The sequence below is a fragment of the Leucoraja erinacea genome, chromosome 4, assembly GCF_028641065.1.
Source record: "Leucoraja erinacea ecotype New England chromosome 4, Leri_hhj_1, whole genome shotgun sequence".
NCBI lineage: Eukaryota > Metazoa > Chordata > Chondrichthyes > Rajiformes > Rajidae > Leucoraja > Leucoraja erinaceus.
The window spans coordinates 12691586-12697585 of record NC_073380.1 but is presented as its reverse complement, the minus strand read 5'-3'; the positions used below and the strand labels follow the sequence as shown (position 1 = coordinate 12697585).

The following is a 6000-nucleotide window of genomic DNA, read 5'->3' as shown; positions in this document are numbered from 1 at the left end:
GATGGTGATGTAGAGAGGTTTAGAACAAATGAATGAAAGGATGATAAAGGAAACAGGCCATTGTTAGCCGTGTGAACCGTATCTCTTTCAATATGTAATAACGAGGAACTGCAGATGCTGGTTTATACCAAAGATGGACGCAAAGATGCTGGAGTAACTCAACGGGTGAGACAGCATGTGCAGGAAGGAACTGCTGTTGCCGGTTTACATTGAATATAAGACACAAATTGCTGGAGTAGCTCAGCGGGGCGTGCAGATTTTCTCTGGAGAAAATGAATAGGTGATGTTTCGGGTTGGGACCTCATCTAGAAGGTCTGAAGAGGATTTAAGGGTCTTGACCCGAAACGTCAACTAACCATTTTTTTCAGATTGAAGGAGGGGTGGGAGATTGCAACCTTCACGTGGTCCACCCTGTTTCGACTAATGCAATCAACCCGATGTGTACAAACATATAGATCAAATAGAACAAGTTGACTTGCAACTTTAGGCTGTGCACGCCATACGCAAGAAGAAGAAGATTGAAGGAGGCCAGACCACCACATACCGGAAAATTGGTGATGGACCCATACTTGACAAACAAATTATTTATGTTTCATGTTCGTACGTCTTTTACTACATGTGGAAATGATCTGGATCACCCTGACGACACCGCCAATCTCTCCGAAGATAGACACAAAAAGCTGGAGTAACTCAGCGGGACAGGCAGCATCTCTGGATAGAAGGAATGGGAGACGTTTTGGGTCGAGACCCTTCTTTCTCCTATCTTGGGTTTAAACCTTCCTACACTGTGAATGGTTCGATTGTAATCATGTATTGTCTTTCCGCTGACTGGTTAGCACGCAACAACAGCTTTTAACTGTACCCCGGAACACGTGACAATAGACTAAACTGGAATGAAATGGACCGACTCCCAATTGCTCCTGAGAAGCTGATGGATGTCAAGGATGTTTCCACTGGTGGGAGAGTCTGGACCATAGACAATTGACAATAGGTGCAGGAGTAGGTCATACGGCCCTTCAAGCCAGCACCGCCATTCAATGTGATCATGGCTGATCATCCCCAATCGGTACCCCGTTCCTGCCTTCTTCCCCTATCCCCTGACTCCGCTATCTTCAAGAGCCCTATCTAGCTCTCTCTTGAAAGACCAGAGGTCACAGCCTCCGAATTAAAGGGCGCTCTTTTAGAAAGGATTTGAGGAGCAACTTCTTTAGTCAGAGGGTAGTAAATCTGTGGAACTCATTGCCACAGAGGGCTGCGGAGGCCAAGTCAGTGGATATTTTTCAGGCAGAGATAGACAAATTCTTGATTAGAACGGGTGTCAAGGGTTATGGGGAGAAGAGTGGAAAATGGGATTAGGAGGCAGAGATCAGCCATGCTTGAACGGGGCGGAATAGACTCGACGGGCCGAATGACCTAATTCTACTCCTATAACTTGTGAACTTGGGACCCTGATTGCTATGGTGGTATTTTTACAGGTGGATGGGGAGATCCAGAATATTGACGTGATTTATATGCACATCAAAAGTGTGTAAGACTTGGGGCAATGTAGAGAGCGGAAGAACAGAGGGAATAGGAAGTAGGCCATTCATGCCCTCGAGCCTGCCCTAGCCTTCAACAGTATCCTGCCTGATCTTTTACCTCAGACAGCAATTCCCTGCCCTATCTCTCTTGAATCTTTAATGTCCAGAAATGTATTGATTCATGTTTAGAATGCTGGGCCCTCTGGAGTAATGAGTTCCAAAGCTCCACCGACCTCTGAATGAAGAGATTTTTCTTTATCTCAGTTCAAAATGACTTTAGATTTCAGAGAAGCAGGGCGGAAACAGGCCCTTCGGCCCACCAAGTCCCTGCCGACCGGCGATCACGCCGCACACTAGCACTACCCTACACTGCACTGGGGAGGGGCAATTTTTTCAATTTCATCCAAGCCAATGAACCTACCAAAACCTGCAGGTGTTTGGAGTGTGGGAGGAAACCGGAGCACCCGGAGAAAACCCAACGTGGTCACGGGGAGAACGTACAAACTCCATGCAGGCAGCACCCGTGGTCGGGATCGAACCTGGGTCTGTGGCGCTGTGAGGCAGCAACTCCACGCTGCCGCCCGCAAGATGTCCGGCCCTCCGTTCCCCGAGTGAGGCCCCACACAAAACTGGAGGAAGGGCACAGCTTGGTAGCTTATAACCTAATGGTATGAACATTGAATTCAACAATTCTAGCTAACCTCTCATAACTCCCCCTCCCCTCCTCTCTTACGCCCCCCACCACCAGCTCCACTGCGCCCAACCTAAACTCCCACCCATTTCTCCTCCACCCACCCCACACTTCCCCCCGCTCCTCCCTCCCTCTGGCTTTAGAATCCATACCTCCTCAAACCCGTCTCATACCTTCTTTTCTTCTCTCTGGCCTTTGTTCCAACCATCTGCCTGTCAGCCCCCCCCTCCCCCACCCCCCTGCCCCCTCCCCACCACCCCCCTGCCCCCTCACCTGTGTCGACGTATTGCGTGCCGCGCTTAGCCCTGCCCCTACTGTTTTCCAGCATTCTTACTTATGTTTCGTTAGTCGAGCTGAGTTGAGTTCATTGTCACGTGTACCGAGGTACAGTGAAAAGCTTTTGCTGCGCGCTGTCCAGTCAGCAGAAAGACTACACATGATGATAATAGTGGCATAATATTCGTACCAAACATCAAGTTAATACACGGTCCCTAGATACGGGATATATAAAATATTAAACTGATAAGAACAGATTTTACAAATGATCTTAGCCAAAAGGCAGAGATGCCACTTCCCTACAATCCGTGTGAAGAAGGGTCATGCCTATATCTTTTCCCCACAGATGCTGCCTGACCCGCTGAGTTACTCCAGTACTTTGTGTCCTCCTGTCTGCACAGTTCAGTTTAGTTCATTGTCACATGGGCCGAGGTACAGTGAAAAGCTTTTGTTCCGTGCTAGCCAGTCAGCGGGAAGGTTATAAATGATTACCACCGATCCATTCACAGTATACCGATACATGATAAGGCAAATATGTTTAGTGCAAGGTAAAGCCAGCAAAGTTCGAGGTAGATCGTAGCTCAAGGCCGCTCTCTGTTTTTGTGGTAGGACGGTTCAGTTGCCTGATAACAGCTGGGAAGAAACTGTCCCTGAATCTGGAGGTGTGCGTTTTCACACTTCTGTATCTTTTGCCCGATGGGAGAGGGGAGAAGAGGGAATGGCCAGGATGCGACTGGTCCATGATGATGCTGCTGGCCTTGCCGAGGCAGCATGAGGTATAGATGGAGTCAACGGGACGGAGGTTGGTTTGTGTGATGGTCTGGGCTGCGTCCACAATTCTCTACAATTTCTTGTGGTCTTGGATGGAGCTATTCCTAAACCAAGCTGTGATGCGTCGCGATAGAAAGCTTTGTACGGCAATGCCTCCTTCTATAACATACTTATCATCTCATAAACCAGCCTTGTGAATCTTGGCTGTAATCCCACTATAACAAACATATCCGTAAAGAGATAGGTGATAAGCCATTTGGAACGGAGACGAGGAAACACTTTTTCACACAGAGTTGTGAGTATGTGGAATTCTCTGCCCCAGAGGGCGGTGGAGGCCGGTTCGCTGGATACTTTCAAGAGAGAGCTAGATAGGGCTCTTAAAGATAGCGGAGTCAGGGGATATGGGGAGAAGGCAGGAACGGGGTACTGATTGGGGATGATCAGCCATGATCACAGTGAATGGCAGTGCTTGCTCGAAGGCCGAATGGCCTCTACTCCTGCATCTGTCGTCTATTGAGATGAGATCTAAACTGTACACAATAGTGCACGGTTATTACCAAGACCCGAGGTAATTTAGTTTAGTTCAGTTTAGAGATACAGGGCGGAAACAGGCCCTTCGGCCCGCCGAGTCCGCACCGACCAGCGATCCCCGCACACTAACACTGCCCTACACAAATTAGGGACAATTTACACATACACCACGCCAATCATCCTACAAACCTTTGGAGTGTGGAGGAAAACCGAAGATCTCAGAGAAAACCCATGCAGGTCACGGGGAGAACATACAAACGCCGTACAGGCAGCGCCCGTAGTCAGGATTGTACCCGGGTCTCTGGCGCTGTGAGGCAGCAACTCTACTGCTGCGCCACCGTGCAGCAAGACATCTTACCTCTTGAGTTCAATTCTCTAGCAATGAAGCAGTGAAGAAAGCTAATGGCATGTTGGCCTTCATAACAAGAGGAGTTGAGTGTAGGAGCAAAGAGGTCATTCTGCACTTGTACAGGGCCCTCGTGAGACTGCACCTGGAGTATTGTGTGCAGTTTTGGTCCTCAAATTTGAGGAATGACATTATTGCTATTGAGTGAGTGCAGCGTAGGTTCACTAGGTTAATTGCCGGGACTGTCATATGCTGAGAGAATGGAGCGACTGGGCTTGTATACACTGGAATTTAGAAGGATGAGAGGGAATCTTATAGAAACATATAAAATTCTTAAATATTGGACAGGCTAGATGCAGGAAAAATGTTCCCGATGTTGGGGTTGTCCTGAACCAGGGATCACAGTTTAATAATAAGGGGTAGGCCATTCAGGACTGAGATGAGGAAAAACTTCTTCACCCAGAGAGTTGTGAATCTGTGGAATTCTCTGCCACAGAAGGCAGTGGAAGCCAATTTACTGGATGTTTTCAAGAGAGCGTTAGATTTAGCTCTTTGGGGCAAAGGAATCAAGCGATATGGGGAAAAAGCAGGAACGGGGTACTGATTTTGGATGATCAGCCATGATCACATTGAATGGTGGTACTGGCTCGAAGGGTGAAAGGCCTACTCGTGCACCTATTTTTCTATGTGTGTGTGCTTCCATCCTACCACAACCAGAGAGCAGTCCTGAACTACTATCTACCTGTTTGGTGACCCTCGGACTATCCTTGATCGGACTTTGCTGGCTTTACCTTGCACTAAACATTATTCCCTTATCATGTATCTGTAATTGTAATCATGTATTGTCTTTCTGCTGACTGGACAGCATGCAATAAAAGTTTTCACTGTTCCTCGGTACACGTGACAATAATAAACTAAACTCAACTAGTTTAGCTAAGTTTAGTTTAGTTCAGAGATACGGCACGTACAGTCCCTTCGGCCCACAGACTCTGTGCTGACCAGCGATCACCCCGTACACTAGCACTATCCTACCCGCGGGACAAGTTACAATTTTTATCAAAGCCATTGACCTACAAACCTGTACGTCTTTGGAGTGCGGGAGGAAGCCAGAGCACCCGGAGAAAACCCCCACATGATAAAGTCCAGTAAAGTCTGATTAAAGATAGTCCGAGGGTCACCAATGAGGTAGATGGCAGCTCAGGACCGCTCCCCAGCTGTTGATATAATGGTTCAGTTGCCTGATAACAGCTGGGAAGAATCTTCCGCGGCTAACGATAACTTTGGTGCAGCATTTTTTTCCATCGGAGTTTCAATGTTCGTGTAAACAATGTGCTAAGAATAATGACTAAAGGCCTTGAGCGGGCATCATGTGGCCTTGAGCGGGCATCGTGTGGCCTCGCAGGGCCGGTCCCACTGAGAAGCGCGGAGGGGCATGGAGTTGTGCGCGATATCGTGCGGCTCTCCGAAGTTTTGTAGCGAATTAAATCTTCACGCGCCACCGGCCTGTCGCGTCACTGACGGCCAAAGTGGGACAGGCCCAAGACCATGGCGTGACGCAACGTCTCACCTCCAACAGCAGCAGAAGCAGGCAAACGATCGCCGAACTCAGCCTGGGGCTCACGGCCGTTGCGGTCCGGATCCGCCCCCACTTCTACTCCCAGAGCGGGGCCAAGAAAATTGAAGATAGACACAAAATGCAGGAGTAACTCAGCGGGACCGGCAGCATCTCTGGAGAGAAGCAATGGGTCTGACTGAATTCAGACTGAAGAAGGGTCTCGACCCGAAACGCCAGAGATGCTTCTGGTCCCGCTGAGTTATTCCTGCATTTTGTGTCTATCTTCAAATGACGTCACGCGCTCCAGAGG

General features: G+C 48.7%; 1 protein-coding gene and 1 non-coding gene across 2 annotated transcripts in view; both read right to left on the bottom strand.

The window, feature by feature from the left end:
* si:dkey-22o22.2 (neural-cadherin) overlaps positions 1–6000 on the bottom strand; it is a 354455-nt gene that overhangs the window by 172964 nt on the left and 175491 nt on the right.
* Positions 2600–2782, bottom strand: LOC129696814 (U2 spliceosomal RNA). Its single transcript, XR_008723410.1, has one exon. It is a non-coding gene; the product is annotated as a U2 spliceosomal RNA (small nuclear RNA).